The sequence below is a fragment of the Channa argus genome, unplaced genomic scaffold (genome assembly GCF_033026475.1).
Source record: "Channa argus isolate prfri unplaced genomic scaffold, Channa argus male v1.0 Contig014, whole genome shotgun sequence".
NCBI lineage: Eukaryota > Metazoa > Chordata > Actinopteri > Anabantiformes > Channidae > Channa > Channa argus.
The window spans coordinates 553,845-573,235 of NW_027125233.1; the positions used below are offsets into that span (position 1 = coordinate 553,845).

The following is a 19,391-nucleotide window of genomic DNA, read 5'->3' on the forward strand; positions in this document are numbered from 1 at the left end:
CGTTTAAAATAAATATCATTCTGTTGGAACATCTCGATCCTGGATTTTGGTTTGGGGATCGGAGAGGGAACATGCTAATTTATCTTTGTATGTTGCACCCTGACCCCCTGGACAGGGGCGTAACAGACCAGTACAGTTATAGTACTTTGTACTTTGCCACATTTATCTTCGTCTTAGCAAGTTTCATGCATTCTGCTTCTCCAACGTTTTTAAGAGCTGTTGATGATGTCAAATGCAGCTTACGGCCACACCGCTCTCTAAGCGCCCGATCTCGTCCGATCTCGGCAGCCAAATAGAGCCGGGCCTGGTTAGTACTTGGTAGGAAGACCGCGTGGGAATACCAGGTGCTGTAAGCTTTTTTGCTTGGGTTTACGGGCAGCACAAGCTGGTGTTACTGCCTATTTATTCATAGAAATTGTTCTATATTTTCATCAAATTTTGTTCTTTCATTACTGTTTTGCTACTTTATTGGTTTGTCAACCATCGTGCTTCATTACTAGTAGACCATGTTACGGTCCTGGCCATATGTGTTGTTTTTATTTTCTTGTTCTTATAGGTGCCCTGCCTGATTGGCCGGATTGGGGGGCAGTACAGGAAGCTGATTGGTCCATCTTACACTTCCTGGAGTTTTAAAAGTACGGTTCCCAACAGCTAGCGAGGCTCTTTCTGGCAGCAGCACCTGTTTGCTGTTCTTGGTTTCCAAACTTTATTTAGCATTTTTGAATTGTTAGGTTTTATGCCGTGGTTTTGTTTATAAATTGTATATTTTGTAAATAGTATTAAATCTGTAGGGGTGAACTGCCATTTTCTTTGGATTGTTTTCACATTTGGGAGTTAGGGTTAGCGACTGTCTTTTGGTTTGTTTATTTCTATCAGGCTAGCTAGCACTTTCTGTGGAAAATGGCTTATTTTGTTTATTATGTTGGCCTTGGTTCGCCCTGAGTTGTAGTGTCATGTTTTGTTTGACACTTTCTTTCGTTTAAAATAAATATCATTCTGTTGGAACATCTCGATCCTGGATTTTGGTTTGGGGATCGGAGAGGGAACATGCTAATTTATCTTTGTATGTTGCACCCTGACCCCCTGGACAGGGGCGTAACAGACCAGTACAGTTATAGTACTTTGTACTTTGCCACATTTATCTTCTTCTTAGCAAGTGTCATGCATTCTGCTTCTCCAGCGTTTTTAAGAGCTGTTGATGATGTCAAATGCAGCTTACGGCCACACCGCTCTCTAAGCGCCCGATCTCGTCCGATCTCGGCAGCCAAATAGAGCCGGGCCTGGTTAGTACTTGGTAGGAAGACCACGTGGGAATACCAGGTGCTGTAAGCTTTTTTGCTTGGGTTTACGGGCAGCACAAGCTGGTGTTACTGCCTATTTATTCATAGAAATTGTTCTATATTTTCATCAAATTTTGTTCTTTCATTACTGTTTTGCTACTTTATTGGTTTGTCAACCATCGTGCTTCATTACTAGTAGACCATGTTACGGTCCTGGCCATATGTTTTTTTTATTTTCTTGTTCTTATAGGTGCCCTGCCTGATTGGCCGGATTGGGGGGCAGTACAGGAAGCTGATTGGTCCATCCTACACTTCCTGGAGTTTTAAAAGTACGGTTCCCAACAGCTAGCGAGGCTCTTTCTGGCAGCAGCACCTGTTTGCTGTTCTTGGTTTCCAAACTTTATTTAGCATTTTTGAATTGTTAGGTTTTATGCCGTGGTTTTGTTTATAAATTGAATATTTTGTAAATAGTATTAAATCTGTAGGGGTGAACAGCCATTTTCTTTGGACTGTTTTCACATTAGGGAGTTAGGGTTAGCGACTGTGTTTTGGTTTGTTTATTTCTATCAGGCTAGCTAGCACTTTCTGTGGGAAATGGCTTATTTTGTTTATTATGTTGGCCTTGGTTCGCCCTGAGTTGTAGTGTCATGTTTTGTTTGACACTTTCTTTCGTTTAAAATAAATATCATTCTGTTGGAACATCTCGATCCTGGATTTTGGTTTGGGGATCGGAGAGGGAACATGCTAATTTATCTTTGTATGTTGCACCCTGACCCCCTGGACAGGGGCGTAACAGACCAGTACAGTTATAGTACTTTGTACTTTGCCACATTTATCTTCGTCTTAGCAAGTTTCATGCATTCTGCTTCTCCAACGTTTTTAAGAGCTGTTGATGATGTCAAATGCAGCTTACGGCCACACCGCTCTCTAAGCGCCCGATCTCGTCCGATCTCGGCAGCCAAATAGAGCCGGGCCTGGTTAGTACTTGGTAGGAAGACCGCGTGGGAATACCAGGTGCTGTAAGCTTTTTTGCTTGGGTTTACGGGCAGCACAAGCTGGTGTTACTGCCTATTTATTCATAGAAATTGTTCTATATTTTCATCAAATTTTGTTCTTTCATTACTGTTTTGCTACTTTATTGGTTTGTCAACCATCGTGCTTCATTACTAGTAGACCATGTTACGGTCCTGGCCATATGTGTTGTTTTTATTTTCTTGTTCTTATAGGTGCCCTGCCTGATTGGCCGGATTGGGGGGCAGTACAGGAAGCTGATTGGTCCATCTTACACTTCCTGGAGTTTTAAAAGTACGGTTCCCAACAGCTAGCGAGGCTCTTTCTGGCAGCAGCACCTGTTTGCTGTTCTTGGTTTCCAAACTTTATTTAGCATTTTTGAATTGTTAGGTTTTATGCCGTGGTTTTGTTTATAAATTGTATATTTTGTAAATAGTATTAAATCTGTAGGGGTGAACTGCCATTTTCTTTGGATTGTTTTCACATTTGGGAGTTAGGGTTAGCGACTGTCTTTTGGTTTGTTTATTTCTATCAGGCTAGCTAGCACTTTCTGTGGAAAATGGCTTATTTTGTTTATTATGTTGGCCTTGGTTCGCCCTGAGTTGTAGTGTCATGTTTTGTTTGACACTTTCTTTCGTTTAAAATAAATATCATTCTGTTGGAACATCTCGATCCTGGATTTTGGTTTGGGGATCGGAGAGGGAACATGCTAATTTATCTTTGTATGTTGCACCCTGACCCCCTGGACAGGGGCGTAACAGACCAGTACAGTTATAGTACTTTGTACTTTGCCACATTTATCTTCTTCTTAGCAAGTGTCATGCATTCTGCTTCTCCAGCGTTTTTAAGAGCTGTTGATGATGTCAAATGCAGCTTACGGCCACACCGCTCTCTAAGCGCCCGATCTCGTCCGATCTCGGCAGCCAAATAGAGCCGGGCCTGGTTAGTACTTGGTAGGAAGACCACGTGGGAATACCAGGTGCTGTAAGCTTTTTTGCTTGGGTTTACGGGCAGCACAAGCTGGTGTTACTGCCTATTTATTCATAGAAATTGTTCTATATTTTCATCAAATTTTGTTCTTTCATTACTGTTTTGCTACTTTATTGGTTTGTCAACCATCGTGCTTCATTACTAGTAGACCATGTTACGGTCCTGGCCATATGTTTTTTTTATTTTCTTGTTCTTATAGGTGCCCTGCCTGATTGGCCGGATTGGGGGGCAGTACAGGAAGCTGATTGGTCCATCCTACACTTCCTGGAGTTTTAAAAGTACGGTTCCCAACAGCTAGCGAGGCTCTTTCTGGCAGCAGCACCTGTTTGCTGTTCTTGGTTTCCAAACTTTATTTAGCATTTTTGAATTGTTAGGTTTTATGCCGTGGTTTTGTTTATAAATTGAATATTTTGTAAATAGTATTAAATCTGTAGGGGTGAACAGCCATTTTCTTTGGACTGTTTTCACATTAGGGAGTTAGGGTTAGCGACTGTGTTTTGGTTTGTTTATTTCTATCAGGCTAGCTAGCACTTTCTGTGGGAAATGGCTTATTTTGTTTATTATGTTGGCCTTGGTTCGCCCTGAGTTGTAGTGTCATGTTTTGTTTGACACTTTCTTTCGTTTAAAATAAATATCATTCTGTTGGAACATCTCGATCCTGGATTTTGGTTTGGGGATCGGAGAGGGAACATGCTAATTTATCTTTGTATGTTGCACCCTGACCCCCTGGACAGGGGCGTAACAGACCAGTACAGTTATAGTACTTTGTACTTTGCCACATTTATCTTCGTCTTAGCAAGTTTCATGCATTCTGCTTCTCCAACGTTTTTAAGAGCTGTTGATGATGTCAAATGCAGCTTACGGCCACACCGCTCTCTAAGCGCCCGATCTCGTCCGATCTCGGCAGCCAAATAGAGCCGGGCCTGGTTAGTACTTGGTAGGAAGACCGCGTGGGAATACCAGGTGCTGTAAGCTTTTTTGCTTGGGTTTACGGGCAGCACAAGCTGGTGTTACTGCCTATTTATTCATAGAAATTGTTCTATATTTTCATCAAATTTTGTTCTTTCATTACTGTTTTGCTACTTTATTGGTTTGTCAACCATCGTGCTTCATTACTAGTAGACCATGTTACGGTCCTGGCCATATGTGTTGTTTTTATTTTGTTGTTCTTATAGGTGCCCTGCCTGATTGGCCGGATTGGGGGGCAGTACAGGAAGCTGATTGGTCCATCCTACACTTCCTGGAGTTTTAAAAGTACGGTTCCCAACAGCTAGCGAGGCTCTTTCTGGCAGCAGCACCTGTTTGCTGTTCTTGGTTTCCAAACTTTATTTAGCATTTTTGAATTGTTAGGTTTTATGCCGTCGTTTTGTTTATAAATTGTATATTTTGTAAATAGTATTAAATCTGTAGGGGTGAACTGCCATTTTCTTTGGATTGTTTTCACATTTGGGAGTTAGGGTTAGCGACTGTCTTTTGGTTTGTTTCTTTCTATCAGGCTAGCTAGCACTTTCTGTGGGAAATGGCTTATTTTGTTTATTATGTTGGCCTTGGTTCGCCCTGAGTTGTAGTGTCATGTTTTGTTTGACACTTTCTTTCGTTTAAAATGAATATCATTCTGTTGGAACATCTCGATCCTGGATTTTGGTTTGGGGATCGGAGAGGGAACATGCTAATTTATCTTTGTATGTTGCACCCTGACCCCCTGGACAGGGGCGTAACAGACCAGTACAGTTATAGTACTTTGTACTTTGCCACATTTATCTTCTTCTTAGCAAGTGTCATGCCTTCTGCTTCTCCAGCGTTTTTAAGAGCTGTTGATGATGTCAAATGCAGCTTACGGCCACACCGCTCTCTAAGCGCCCGATCTCGTCCGATCTCGGCAGCCAAATAGAGCCGGGCCTGGTTAGTACTTGGTAGGAAGACCGCCTGGGAATACCAGGTGCTGTAAGCTTTTTTGCTTGGGTTTACGGGCAGCACAAGCTGGTGTTACTGCCTATTTATTCATAGAAATTGTTCTATATTTTCATCAAATTTTGTTCTTTCATTGCTGTTTTGCTACTTTATTGGTTTGTCAACCATCGTGCTTCATTACTAGTAGACCATGTTACGGTCCTGGCCATATGTGTTGTTTTTATTTTCTCATTCTTATAGGTGCCCTGCCTGATTGGCCGGATTGAGGGGCAGTACAGGAAGCTGATTGGTCCATCCTACACTTCCTGGAGTTTTAAAAGTACGGTTCCCAACAGCTAGCGAGGCTCTTTCTGGCAGCAGCACCTGTTTGCTGTTCTTGGTTTCCAAACCTTATTTAGCATTTTTGAATTCTTAGGTTTTGTGCCGTGGTTTTGTTTATAAATTGTATATTTTGTAATTCGTATTAAATCTGTAGGGGTGAACAGCCATTTTCTTTTGATTGTTTTCTCTTGTTTTCACATTAGGGAGTTAGGGTTAGCGACTGTCTTTTGGTTTGTTTATTTCTATCAGGCTAGCTAGCACTTTCTGTGGGAAATGGCTTATTTTGTTTATTATGTTGGCCTTGGTTCGCCCTGAGTTGTAGTGTCATGTTTTGTTTGACACTTTCTTTCGTTTAAAATAAATATCATTCTGTTGGAACATCTCGATCCTGGATTTTGGTTTGGGGATCGGAGAGGGAACATGCTAATTTATCTTTGTATGTTGCACCCTGACCCCCTGGACAGGGGCGTAACAGACCAGTACAGTTATAGTACTTTGTACTTTGCCACATTTATCTTCTTCTTAGCAAGTGTCATGCATTCTGCTTCTCCAGCGTTTTTAAGAGCTGTTGATGATGTCAAATGCAGCTTACGGCCACACCGCTCTCTAAGCGCCCGATCTCGTCCGATCTCGGCAGCCAAATAGAGCCGGGCCTGGTTAGTACTTGGTAGGAAGACCGCCTGGGAATACCAGGTGCTGTAAGCTTTTTTGCTTGGGTTTACGGGCAGCACAAGCTGGTGTTACTGCCTATTTATTCATAGAAATTGTTCTATATTTTCATCAAATTTTGTTCTTTCATTGCTGTTTTGCTACTTTATTGGTTTTTCAACCATCGTGCTTCATTACTAGTAGACCATGTTACGGTCCTGGCCATATGTGTTGTTTTTATTTTCTCGTTCTTATAGGTGCCCTGCCTGATTGGCCGGATTGAGGGGCAGTACAGGAAGCTGATTGGTCCATCCTACACTTCCTGGAGTTTTAAAAGTACGGTTCCCAACAGCTAGCGAGGCTCTTTCTGGCAGCAGCACCTGTTTGCTGTTCTTGGTTTCCAAACCTTATTTAGCATTTTTGAATTCTTAGGTTTTGTGCCGTGGTTTTGTTTATAAATTGTATATTTTGTAATTCGTATTAAATCTGTAGGGGTGAACAGCCATTTTCTTTTGATTGTTTTCTCTTGTTTTCACATTAGGGAGTTAGGGTTAGCGACTGTCTTTTGGTTTGTTTATTTCTATCAGGCTAGCTAGCACTTTCTGTGGGAAATGGCTTATTTTGTTTATTATGTTGGCCTTGGTTTGCCCTGAGTTGTAGTGTCATGTTTTGTTTGACACTTTCTTTCGTTTAAAATAAATATCATTCTGTTGGAACATCTCGATCCTGGATTTTGGTTTGGGGATCGGAGAGGGAACATGCTAATTTATCTTTGTATGTTGCACCCTGACCCCCTGGACAGGGGCGTAACAGACCAGTACAGTTATAGTACTTTGTACTTTGCCACATTTATCTTCTTCTTAGCAAGTGTCATGCATTCTGCTTCTCCAGCGTTTTTAAGAGCTGTTGATGATGTCAAATGCAGCTTACGGCCACACCGCTCTCTAAGCGCCCGATCTCGTCCGATCTCGGCAGCCAAATAGAGCCGGGCCTGGTTAGTACTTGGTAGGAAGACCGCCTGGGAATACCAGGTGCTGTAAGCTTTTTTGCTTGGGTTTACGGGCAGCACAAGCTGGTGTTACTGCCTATTTATTCATAGAAATTGTTCTATATTTTCATCAAATTTTGTTCTTTCATTGCTGTTTTGCTACTTTATTGGTTTTTCAACCATCGTGCTTCATTACTAGTAGACCATGTTACGGTCCTGGCCATATGTGTTGTTTTTATTTTCTCGTTCTTATAGGTGCCCTGCCTGATTGGCCGGATTGAGGGGCAGTACAGGAAGCTGATTGGTCCATCCTACACTTCCTGGAGTTTTAAAAGTACGGTTCCCAACAGCTAGCGAGGCTCTTTCTGGCAGCAGCACCTGTTTGCTGTTCTTGGTTTCCAAACCTTATTTAGCATTTTTGAATTCTTAGGTTTTGTGCCGTGGTTTTGTTTATAAATTGTATATTTTGTAATTCGTATTAAATCTGTAGGGGTGAACAGCCATTTTCTTTTGATTGTTTTCTCTTGTTTTCACATTAGGGAGTTAGGGTTAGCGACTGTCTTTTGGTTTGTTTATTTCTATCAGGCTAGCTAGCACTTTCTGTGGGAAATGGCTTATTTTGTTTATTATGTTGGCCTTGGTTCGCCCTGAGTTGTAGTGTCATGTTTTGTTTGACACTTTCTTTCGTTTAAAATAAATATCATTCTGTTGGAACATCTCGGTCCTGGATTTTGGTTTGGGGATCGGAGAGGGAACATGCTAATTTATCTTTGTATGTTGCACCCTGACCCCCTGGACAGGGGCGTAACAGACCAGTACAGTTATAGTACTTTGTACTTTGCCACATTTATCTTCTTCTTAGCAAGTGTCATGCATTCTGCTTCTCCAGCGTTTTTAAGAGCTGTTGATGATGTCAAATGCAGCTTACGGCCACACCGCTCTCTAAGCGCCCGATCTCGTCCGATCTCGGCAGCCAAATAGAGCCGGGCCTGGTTAGTACTTGGTAGGAAGACCGCCTGGGAATACCAGGTGCTGTAAGCTTTTTTGCTTGGGTTTACGGGCAGCACAAGCTGGTGTTACTGCCTATTTATTCATAGAAATTGTTCTATATTTTCATCAAATTTTGTTCTTTCATTGCTGTTTTGCTACTTTATTGGTTTTTCAACCATCGTGCTTCATTACTAGTAGACCATGTTACGGTCCTGGCCATATGTGTTGTTTTTATTTTGTTGTTCTTATAGGTGCCCTGCCTGATTGGCCGGATTGGGGGGCAGTACAGGAAGCTGATTGGTCCATCCTACACTTCCTGGAGTTTTAAAAGTACGGTTCCCAACAGCTAGCGAGGCTCTTTCTGGCAGCAGCACCTGTTTGCTGTTCTTGGTTTCCAAACTTTATTTAGCATTTTTGAATTGTTAGGTTTTATGCCGTGGTTTTGTTTATAAATTGTATATTTTGTAATTCGTATTAAATCTGTAGGGGTGAACACCCATTTTCTTTTGATTGTTTTCTCTTGTTTTCACATTAGGGAGTTAGGGTTAGCGACTGTCTTTTGGTTTGTTTATTTCTATCAGGCTAGCTAGCACTTTCTGTGGGAAATGGCTTATTTTGTTTATTATGTTGGCCTTGGTTCGCCCTGAGTTGTAGTGTCATGTTTTGTTTGACACTTTCTTTCGTTTAAAATAAATATCATTCTGTTGGAACATCTCGGTCCTGGATTTTGGTTTGGGGATCGGAGAGGGAACATGCTAATTTATCTTTGTATGTTGCACCCTGACCCCCTGGACAGGGGCGTAACAGACCAGTACAGTTATAGTACTTTGTACTTTGCCACATTTATCTTCTTCTTAGCAAGTGTCATGCATTCTGCTTCTCCAGCGTTTTTAAGAGCTGTTGATGATGTCAAATGCAGCTTACGGCCACACCGCTCTCTAAGCGCCCGATCTCGTCCGATCTCGGCAGCCAAATAGAGCCGGGCCTGGTTAGTACTTGGTAGGAAGACCGCCTGGGAATACCAGGTGCTGTAAGCTTTTTTGCTTGGGTTTACGGGCAGCACAAGCTGGTGTTACTGCCTATTTATTCATAGAAATTGTTCTATATTTTCATCAAATTTTGTTCTTTCATTGCTGTTTTGCTACTTTATTGGTTTTTCAACCATCGTGCTTCATTACTAGTAGACCATGTTACGGTCCTGGCCATATGTGTTGTTTTTATTTTGTTGTTCTTATAGGTGCCCTGCCTGATTGGCCGGATTGGGGGGCAGTACAGGAAGCTGATTGGTCCATCCTACACTTCCTGGAGTTTTAAAAGTACGGTTCCCAACAGCTAGCGAGGCTCTTTCTGGCAGCAGCACCTGTTTGCTGTTCTTGGTTTCCAAACCTTATTTAGCATTTTTGAATTGTTAGGTTTTGTGCCGTGGTTTTGTTTATAAATTGTATATTTTGTAAATAGTATTAAATCTGTAGGGGTGAACAGCCATTTTCTTTGGACTGTTTTCACATTAGGGAGTTAGGGTTAGCGACTGTCTTTTGGTTTGTTTATTTCTATCAGGCTAGCTAGCACTTTCTGTGGGAAATGGCTTATTTTGTTTATTATGTTGGCCTTGGTTCGCCCTGAGTTGTAGTGTCATGTTTTGTTTGACACTTTCTTTCGTTTAAAATAAATATCATTCTGTTGGAACATCTCGATCCTGGATTTTGGTTTGGGGATCGGAGAGGGAACATGCTAATTTATCTTTGTATGTTGCACCCTGACCCCCTGGACAGGGGCGTAACAGACCAGTACAGTTATAGTACTTTGTACTTTGCCACATTTGTCTTCTTCTTAGCAAGTGTCATGCATTCTGCTTCTCCAGTGTTTTTAAGAGCTGTTGATGATGTCAAATGCAGCTTACGGCCACACCGCTCTCTAAGCGCCCGATCTCGTCCGATCTCGGCAGCCAAATAGAGCCGGGCCTGGTTAGTACTTGGTAGGAAGACCACCTGGGAATACCAGGTGCTGTAAGCTTTTTTGCTTGGGTTTACGGGCAGCACAAGCTGGTGTTACTGCCTATTTATTCATAGAAATTGTTCTATATTTTCATCAAATTTTGTTCTTTCATTGCTGTTTTGCTACTTTATTGGTTTTTCAACCATCGTGCTACATTACTAGTAGACCATGTTACGGTCCTGGCCATATGTGTTGTTTTTATTTTCTCGTTCTTATAGGTGCCCTGCCTGATTGGCCGGATTGAGGGGCAGTACAGGAAGCTGATTGGTCCATCCTACACTTCCTGGAGTTTTAAAAGTACGGTTCCCAACAGCTAGCGAGGCTCTTTCTGGCAGTAACACCTGTTTGCTGTTCTTGGTTTCCAAACCTTATTTAGCATTTTTGAATTGTTAGGTTTTGTGCCGTGGTTTTGTTTATAAATTGTATATTTTGTAATTCGTATTAAATCTGTAGGGGTGAACAGCCATTTTCTTTTGATTGTTTTCTCTTGTTTTCACATTAGGGAGTTAGGGTTAGCGACTGTCTTTTGGTTTGTTTATTTCTATCAGGCTAGCTAGCACTTTCTGTGGGAAATGGCTTATTTTGTTTATTATGTTGGCCTTGGTTCGCCCTGAGTTGTAGTGTCATGTTTTGTTTGACACTTTCTTTCGTTTAAAATAAATATCATTCTGTTGGAACATCTCGATCCTGGATTTTGGTTTGGGGATCGGAGAGGGAACATGCTAATTTATCTTTGTATGTTGCACCCTGACCCCCTGGACAGGGGCGTAACAGACCAGTACAGTTATAGTACTTTGTACTTTGCCACATTTATCTTCTTCTTAGCAAGTGTCATGCATTCTGCTTCTCCAGCGTTTTTAAGAGCTGTTGATGATGTCAAATGCAGCTTACGGCCACACCGCTCTCTAAGCGCCCGATCTCGTCCGATCTCGGCAGCCAAATAGAGCCGGGCCTGGTTAGTACTTGGTAGGAAGACCGCCTGGGAATACCAGGTGCTGTAAGCTTTTTTGCTTGGGTTTACGGGCAGCACAAGCTGGTGTTACTGCCAATTTATTCATAGAAATTGTTCTATAGTTTCATCAAATTTTGTTCTTTCATTGCTGTTTTGCTACTTTATTGGTTTTTAAAACCATCGTGCTTCATTACTAGTAGACCATGTTACGGTCCTGGCCATATGTGTTGTTTTTATTTTGTTGTTCTTATAGGTGCCCTGCCTGATTGGCCGGATTGGGGGGCAGTACAGGAAGCTGATTGGTCCATCCTACACTTCCTGGAGTTTTAAAAGTACGGTTCCCAACAGCTAGCGAGGCTCTTTCTGGCAGCAGCACCTGTTTGCTGTTCTTGGTTTCCAAACTTTATTTAGCATTTTTGAATTTTTAGGTTTTATGCCGTGGTTTTGTTTATAAATTGTATATTTTGTAAATAGTATTAAATCTGTAGGGGTGAACAGCCATTTTCTTTGGACTGTTTTCACATTAGGGAGTTAGGGTTAGCGACTGTGTTTTGGTTTGTTTATTTCTATCAGGCTAGCTAGCACTTTCTGTGGGAAATGGCTTATTTTGTTTATTATGTTGGCCTTGGTTCGCCCTGAGTTGTAGTGTCATGTTTTGTTTGACACTTTCTTTCGTTTAAAATAAATATCATTCTGTTGGAACATCTCGATCCTGGATTTTGGTTTGGGGATCGGAGAGGGAACATGCTAATTTATCTTTGTATGTTGCACCCTGACCCCCTGGACAGGGGCGTAACAGACCAGTACAGTTATAGTACTTTGTACATTGCCACATTTATCTTCGTCTTAGCAAGTTTCATGCATTCTGCTTCTCCAACGTTTTTAAGAGCTGTTGATGATGTCAAATGCAGCTTACGGCCACACCGCTCTCTAAGCGCCCGATCTCGTCCGATCTCGGCAGCCAAATAGAGCCGGGCCTGGTTAGTACTTGGTAGGAAGACCGCGTGGGAATACCAGGTGCTGTAAGCTTTTTTGCTTGGGTTTACGGGCAGCACAAGCTGGTGTTACTGCCTATTTATTCATAGAAATTGTTCTATATTTTCATCAAATTTTGTTCTTTCATTACTGTTTTGCTACTTTATTGGTTTGTCAACCATCGTGCTTCATTACTAGTAGACCATGTTACGGTCCTGGCCATATGTGTTGTTTTTGATATGTTGTTCTTATAGGTGCCCTGCCTTATTGGCCGGATTGAGGGGCAGTACAGGAAGCTGATTGGTCCATCCTACACTTCCTGGAGTTTTAAAAGTACGGTTCCCAACAGCTAGCGAGGCTCTTTCTGGCAGCAGCACCTGTTTGCTGTTCTTGGTTTCCAAACCTTATTTAGCATTTTTGAATTGTTAGGTTTTGTGCCGTGGTTTTGTTTATAAATTGTATATTTTGTAATTCGTATTAAATCTGTAGGGGTGAACAGCCATTTTCTTTGGACTGTTTTCACATTAGGGAGTTAGGGTTAGCGACTGTCTTTTGGTTTGTTTATTTCTATCAGGCTAGCTAGCACTTTCTGTGGGAAATGGCTTATTTTGTTTATTATGTTGGCCTTGGTTCGCCCTGAGTTGTAGTGTCATGTTTTGTTTGACACTTTCTTTCGTTTAAAATAAATATCATTCTGTTGGAACATCTCGATCCTGGATTTTGGTTTGGGGATCGGAGAGGGAACATGCTAATTTATCTTTGTATGTTGCACCCTGACCCCCTGGACAGGGGCGTAACAGACCAGTACAGTTATAGTACTTTGTACTTTGCCACATTTGTCTTCTTCTTAGCAAGTGTCATGCATTCTGCTTCTCCAGTGTTTTTAAGAGCTGTTGATGATGTCAAATGCAGCTTACGGCCACACCGCTCTCTAAGCGCCCGATCTCGTCCGATCTCGGCAGCCAAATAGAGCCGGGCCTGGTTAGTACTTGGTAGGAAGACCACCTGGGAATACCAGGTGCTGTAAGCTTTTTTGCTTGGGTTTACGGGCAGCACAAGCTGGTGTTACTGCCTATTTATTCATAGAAATTGTTCTATATTTTCATCAAATTTTGTTCTTTCATTGCTGTTTTGCTACTTTATTGGTTTTTCAACCATCGTGCTACATTACTAGTAGACCATGTTACGGTCCTGGCCATATGTGTTGTTTTTATTTTCTCGTTCTTATAGGTGCCCTGCCTGATTGGCCGGATTGAGGGGCAGTACAGGAAGCTGATTGGTCCATCCTACACTTCCTGGAGTTTTAAAAGTACGGTTCCCAACAGCTAGCGAGGCTCTTTCTGGCAGTAACACCTGTTTGCTGTTCTTGGTTTCCAAACCTTATTTAGCATTTTTGAATTGTTAGGTTTTGTGCCGTGGTTTTGTTTATAAATTGTATATTTTGTAATTCGTATTAAATCTGTAGGGGTGAACAGCCATTTTCTTTTGATTGTTTTCTCTTGTTTTCACATTAGGGAGTTAGGGTTAGCGACTGTCTTTTGGTTTGTTTATTTCTATCAGGCTAGCTAGCACTTTCTGTGGGAAATGGCTTATTTTGTTTATTATGTTGGCCTTGGTTCGCCCTGAGTTGTAGTGTCATGTTTTGTTTGACACTTTCTTTCGTTTAAAATAAATATCATTCTGTTGGAACATCTCGGTCCTGGATTTTGGTTTGGGGATCGGAGAGGGAACATGCTAATTTATCTTTGTATGTTGCACCCTGACCCCCTGGACAGGGGCGTAACAGACCAGTACAGTTATAGTACTTTGTACTTTGCCACATTTATCTTCTTCTTAGCAAGTGTCATGCATTCTGCTTCTCCAGCGTTTTTAAGAGCTGTTGATGATGTCAAATGCAGCTTACGGCCACACCGCTCTCTAAGCGCCCGATCTCGTCCGATCTCGGCAGCCAAATAGAGCCGGGCCTGGTTAGTACTTGGTAGGAAGACCACCTGGGAATACCAGGTGCTGTAAGCTTTTTTGCTTGGGTTTACGGGCAGCACAAGCTGGTGTTACTGCCTATTTATTCATAGAAATTGTTCTATATTTTCATCAAATTTTGTTCTTTCATTGCTGTTTTGCTACTTTATTGGTTTGTCAACCATCGTGCTTCATTACTAGTAGACCATGTTACGGTCCTGGCCATATGTGTTGTTTTTATTTTGTTGTTCTTATAGGTGCCCTGCCTGATTGGCCGGATTGGGGGGCAGTACAGGAAGCTGATTGGTCCATCCTACACTTCCTGGAGTTTTAAAAGTACGGTTCCCAACAGCTAGCGAGGCTCTTTCTGGCAGCAGCACCTGTTTGCTGTTCTTGGTTTCCAAACTTTATTTAGCATTTTTGAATTGTTAGGTTTTATGCCGTGGTTTTGTTTATAAATTGTATATTTTGTAAATAGTATTAAATCTGTAGGGGTGAACTGCCATTTTCTTTGGATTGTTTTCACATTTGGGAGTTAGGGTTAGCGACTGTCTTTTGGTTTGTTTATTTCTATCAGGCTAGCTAGCACTTTCTGTGGGAAATGGCTTATTTTGTTTATTATGTTGGCCTTGGTTCGCCCTGAGTTGTAGTGTCATGTTTTGTTTGACACTTTCTTTCGTTTAAAATAAATATCATTCTGTTGGAACATCTCGATCCTGGATTTTGGTTTGGGGATCGGAGAGGGAACATGCTAATTTATCTTTGTATGTTGCACCCTGACCCCCTGGACAGGGGCGTAACAGACCAGTACAGTTATAGTACTTTGTACTTTGCCACATTTATCTTCTTCTTAGCAAGTGTCATGCATTCTGCTTCTCCAGCGTTTTTAAGAGCTGTTGATGATGTCAAATGCAGCTTACGGCCACACCGCTCTCTAAGCGCCCGATCTCGTCCGATCTCGGCAGCCAAATAGAGCCGGGCCTGGTTAGTACTTGGTAGGAAGACCGCCTGGGAATACCAGGTGCTGTAAGCTTTTTTGCTTGGGTTTACGGGCAGCACAAGCTGGTGTTACTGCCAATTTATTCATAGAAATTGTTCTATATTTTCATCAAATTTTGTTCTTTCATTGCTGTTTTGCTACTTTATTGGTTTTTAAAACCATCGTGCTTCATTACTAGTAGACCATGTTACGGTCCTGGCCATATGTGTTGTTTTTATTTTCTCGTTCTTATAGGTGCCCTGCCTGATTGGCCGGATTGAGGGGCAGTACAGGAAGCTGATTGGTCCATCCTACACTTCCTGGAGTTTTAAAAGTACGGTTCCCAACAGCTAGCGAGGCTCTTTCTGGCAGCAGCACCTGTTTGCTGTTCTTGGTTTCCAAACCTTATTTAGCATTTTTGAATTCTTAGGTTTTGTGCCGTGGTTTTGTTTATAAATTGTATATTTTGTAATTCGTATTAAATCTGTAGGGGGGAACAGCCATTTTCTTTTGATTGTTTTCTCTTGTTTTCACATTAGGGAGTTAGGGTTAGCGACTGTCTTTTGGTTTGTTTATTTCTATCAGGCTAGCTAGCACTTTCTGTGGGAAATGGCTTATTTTGTTTATTATGTTGGCCTTGGTTCGCCCTGAGTTGTAGTGTCATGTTTTGTTTGACACTTTCTTTCGTTTAAAATAAATATCATTCTGTTGGAACATCTCGATCCTGGATTTTGGTTTGGGGATCGGAGAGGGAACATGCTAATTTATCTTTGTATGTTGCACCCTGACCCCCTGGACAGGGGCGTAACAGACCAGTACAGTTATAGTACTCTGTACTTTGCCACATTTATCTTCTTCTTAGCAAGTGTCATGCATTCTGCTTCTCCAGCGTTTTTAAGAGCTGTTGATGATGTCAAATGCAGCTTACGGCCACACCGCTCTCTAAGCGCCCGATCTCGTCCGATCTCGGCAGCCAAATAGAGCCGGGCCTGGTTAGTACTTGGTAGGAAGACCGCCTGGGAATACCAGGTGCTGTAAGCTTTTTTGCTTGGGTTTACGGGCAGCACAAGCTGGTGTTACTGCCTATTTATTCATAGAAATTGTTCTATATTTTCATCAAATTTTGTTCTTTCATTGCTGTTTTGCTACTTTATTGGTTTTTCAACCATCGTGCTTCATTACTAGTAGACCATGTTACGGTCCTGGCCATATGTGTTGTTTTTATTTTCTCGTTCTTATAGGTGCCCTGCCTGATTGGCCGGATTGAGGGGCAGTACAGGAAGCTGATTGGTCCATCCTACACTTCCTGGAGTTTTAAAAGTACGGTTCCCAACAGCTAGCGAGGCTCTTTCTGGCAGCAGCACCTGTTTGCTGTTCTTGGTTTCCAAACCTTATTTAGCATTTTTGAATTGTTAGGTTTTGTGCCGTGGTTTTGTTTATAAATTGTATATTTTGTAATTCGTATTAAATCTGTAGGGGTGAACAGCCATTTTCTTTTGATTGTTTTCTCTTGTTTTCACATTAGGGAGTTAGGGTTAGCGACTGTCTTTTGGTTTGTTTATTTCTATCAGGCTAGCTAGCACTTTCTGTGGGAAATGGCTTATTTTGTTTATTATGTTGGCCTTGGTTCGCCCTGAGTTGTAGTGTCATGTTTTGTTTGACACTTTCTTTCGTTTAAAATAAATATCATTCTGTTGGAACATCTCGATCCTGGATTTTGGTTTGGGGATCGGAGAGGGAACATGCTAATTTATCTTTGTATGTTGCACCCTGACCCCCTGGACAGGGGCGTAACAGACCAGTACAGTTATAGTACTTTGTACTTTGCCACATTTATCTTCTTCTTAGCAAGTGTCATGCATTCTGCTTCTCCAGCGTTTTTAAGAGCTGTTGATGATGTCAAATGCAGCTTACGGCCACACCGCTCTCTAAGCGCCCGATCTCGTCCGATCTCGGCAGCCAAATAGAGCCGGGCCTGGTTAGTACTTGGTAGGAAGACCGCCTGGGAATACCAGGTGCTGTAAGCTTTTTTGCTTGGGTTTACGGGCAGCACAAGCTGGTGTTACTGCCTATTTATTCATAGAAATTGTTCTTTATTTTCATCAAATTTTGTTCTTTCATTGCTGTTTTGCTACTTTATTGGTTTTTCAACCATCGTGCTTCATTACTAGTAGACCATGTTACGGTCCTGGCCATATGTGTTGTTTTTATTTTGTTGTTCTTATAGGTGCCCTGCCTGATTGGCCGGATTGGGGGGCAGTACAGGAAGCTGATTGGTCCATCCTACACTTCCTGGAGTTTTAAAAGTACGGTTCCCAACAGCTAGCGAGGCTCTTTCTGGCAGCAGCACCTGTTTGCTGTTCTTGGTTTCCAAACTTTATTTAGCATTTTTGAATTGTTAGGTTTTATGCCGTGGTTTTGTTTATAAATTGTATATTTTGTAAATAGTATTAAATCTGTAGGGGTGAACAGCCATTTTCTTTGGACTGTTTTCACATTAGGGAGTTAGGGTTAGCGACTGTGTTTTGGTTTGTTTATTTCTATCAGGCTAGCTAGCACTTTCTGTGGGAAATGGCTTATTTTGTTTATTATGTTGGCCTTGGTTCGCCCTGAGTTGTAGTGTCATGTTTTGTTTGACACTTTCTTTCGTTTAAAATAAATATCATTCTGTTGGAACATCTCGATCCTGGATTTTGGTTTGGGGATCGGAGAGGGAACATGCTAATTTATCTTTGTATGTTGCACCCTGACCCCCTGGACAGGGGCGTAACAGACCAGTACAGTTATAGTACTTTGTACTTTGCCACATTTATCTTCGTCTTAGCAAGTTTCATGCATTCTGCTTCTCCAATGTTTTTAAGAGCTGTTGATGATGTCAAATGCAGCTTACGGCCACACCGCTCTCTAAGCGCCCGATCTCGTCCGATCTCGGCAGCCAAATAGAGCCGGGCCTGGTTAGTACTTGGTAGGAAGACCGCGTGGGAATACCAGGTGCTGTAAGCTTTTTTGCTTGGGTTTACGGGCAGCACAAGCTGGTGTTACTGCCTATTTATTCATAGAAATTGTTCTATATTTTCATCAAATTTTGTTCTTTCATTACTGTTTTGCTACTTTATTGGTTTGTCAACCATCGTGCTTCATTACTAGTAGACCATGTTACGGTCCTGGCCATATGTGTTGTTTTTGATATGTTGTTCTTATAGGTGCCCTGCCTGATTGGCCGGATTGAGGGGCAGTACAGGAAGCTGATTGGTCCATCCTACACTTCCTGGAGTTTTAAAAGTACGGTTCCCAACAGCTAGCGAGGCTCTTTCTGGCAGCAGCACCTGTTTGCTGTTCTTGGTTTCCAAACCTTATTTAGCATTTTTGAATTGTTAGGTTTTGTGCCGTGGTTTTGTTTATAAATTGTATATTTTGTAAATAGTATTAAATCTGTAGGGGTGAACAGCCATTTTCTTTGGACTGTTTTCACATTAGGGAGTTAGGGTTAGCGACTGTCTTTTGGTTTGTTTATTTCTATCAGGCTAGCTAGCACTTTCTGTGGGAAATGGCTTATTTTGTTTATTATGTTGGCCTTGGTTCGCCCTGAGTTGTAGTGTCATGTTTTGTTTGACACTTTCTTTCGTTTAAAATAAATATCATTCTGTTGGAACATCTCGATCCTGGATTTTGGTTTGGGGATCGGAGAGGGAACATGCTAATTTATCTTTGTATGTTGCACCCTGACCCCCTGGACAGGGGCGTAACAGACCATTACAGTTATAGTACTTTGTACTTTGCCACATTTGTCTTCTTCTTAGCAAGTGTCATGCATTCTGCTTCTCCAGTGTTTTTAAGAGCTGTTGATGATGTCAAATGCAGCTTACGGCCACACCGCTCTCTAAGCGCCCAATCTCGTCCGATCTCGGCAGCCAAATAGAGCCGGGCCTGGTTAGTACTTGGTAGGAAGACCGCCTGGGAATACCAGGTGCTGTAAGCTTTTTTGCTTGGGTTTACGGGCAGCACAAGCTGGTGTTACTGCCTATTTATTCATAGAAATTGTTCTATATTTTCATCAAATTTTGTTCTTTCATTGCTATTTTGCTACTTTATTGGTTTGTCAACCATCGTGCTTCATTACTAGTAGACCATGTTACGGTCCTGGCCATATGTGTTGTTTTTATTTTCTTGTTCTTATAGGTGCCCTGCCTGATTGGCCGGATTGGGGGGCAGTACAGGAAGCTGATTGGTCCATCCTACACTTCCTGGAGTTTTAAAAGTACGGTTCCCAACAGCTAGCGAGGCTCTTTCTGGCATCAGCACCTGTTTGCTGTTCTTGGTTTCCAAACCTTATTTAGCATTTTTGAATTGTTAGGTTTTGTGCCGTGGTTTTGTTTATAAATTGTATATTTT

At 41.8% G+C, this 19,391-nt stretch overlaps 20 pseudogenes; all 20 read left to right on the forward strand.

Moving 5' to 3' along the window:
- Positions 1–237: 237 nt before the first annotated feature.
- LOC137113075 (5S ribosomal RNA) lies at positions 238–356 on the forward strand (annotated as a pseudogene).
- An 857-nt stretch (positions 357–1,213) lies between these two features.
- Positions 1,214–1,332, forward strand: LOC137113014 (5S ribosomal RNA; annotated as a pseudogene).
- Positions 1,333–2,187: 855 nt separating this feature from the next.
- Positions 2,188–2,306, forward strand: LOC137113077 (5S ribosomal RNA; annotated as a pseudogene).
- An 857-nt stretch (positions 2,307–3,163) lies between these two features.
- On the forward strand, positions 3,164–3,282 carry LOC137113015 (5S ribosomal RNA; annotated as a pseudogene).
- Positions 3,283–4,137: 855 nt separating this feature from the next.
- LOC137113078 (5S ribosomal RNA) lies at positions 4,138–4,256 on the forward strand (annotated as a pseudogene).
- An 857-nt stretch (positions 4,257–5,113) lies between these two features.
- Positions 5,114–5,232, forward strand: LOC137112856 (5S ribosomal RNA; annotated as a pseudogene).
- An 867-nt stretch (positions 5,233–6,099) lies between these two features.
- On the forward strand, positions 6,100–6,218 carry LOC137112857 (5S ribosomal RNA; annotated as a pseudogene).
- Positions 6,219–7,085: 867 nt separating this feature from the next.
- On the forward strand, positions 7,086–7,204 carry LOC137112858 (5S ribosomal RNA; annotated as a pseudogene).
- Positions 7,205–8,071: 867 nt separating this feature from the next.
- On the forward strand, positions 8,072–8,190 carry LOC137112860 (5S ribosomal RNA; annotated as a pseudogene).
- Positions 8,191–9,057: 867 nt separating this feature from the next.
- LOC137112861 (5S ribosomal RNA) lies at positions 9,058–9,176 on the forward strand (annotated as a pseudogene).
- An 857-nt stretch (positions 9,177–10,033) lies between these two features.
- Positions 10,034–10,152, forward strand: LOC137112883 (5S ribosomal RNA; annotated as a pseudogene).
- An 867-nt stretch (positions 10,153–11,019) lies between these two features.
- Positions 11,020–11,138, forward strand: LOC137112862 (5S ribosomal RNA; annotated as a pseudogene).
- Positions 11,139–11,996: 858 nt separating this feature from the next.
- Positions 11,997–12,115, forward strand: LOC137113079 (5S ribosomal RNA; annotated as a pseudogene).
- Positions 12,116–12,972: 857 nt separating this feature from the next.
- LOC137112895 (5S ribosomal RNA) lies at positions 12,973–13,091 on the forward strand (annotated as a pseudogene).
- An 867-nt stretch (positions 13,092–13,958) lies between these two features.
- On the forward strand, positions 13,959–14,077 carry LOC137112906 (5S ribosomal RNA; annotated as a pseudogene).
- Positions 14,078–14,934: 857 nt separating this feature from the next.
- Positions 14,935–15,053, forward strand: LOC137112863 (5S ribosomal RNA; annotated as a pseudogene).
- An 868-nt stretch (positions 15,054–15,921) lies between these two features.
- Positions 15,922–16,040, forward strand: LOC137112864 (5S ribosomal RNA; annotated as a pseudogene).
- An 867-nt stretch (positions 16,041–16,907) lies between these two features.
- LOC137112865 (5S ribosomal RNA) lies at positions 16,908–17,026 on the forward strand (annotated as a pseudogene).
- Positions 17,027–17,883: 857 nt separating this feature from the next.
- On the forward strand, positions 17,884–18,002 carry LOC137113080 (5S ribosomal RNA; annotated as a pseudogene).
- An 857-nt stretch (positions 18,003–18,859) lies between these two features.
- On the forward strand, positions 18,860–18,978 carry LOC137112525 (5S ribosomal RNA; annotated as a pseudogene).
- Positions 18,979–19,391: the final 413 nt, after the last annotated feature.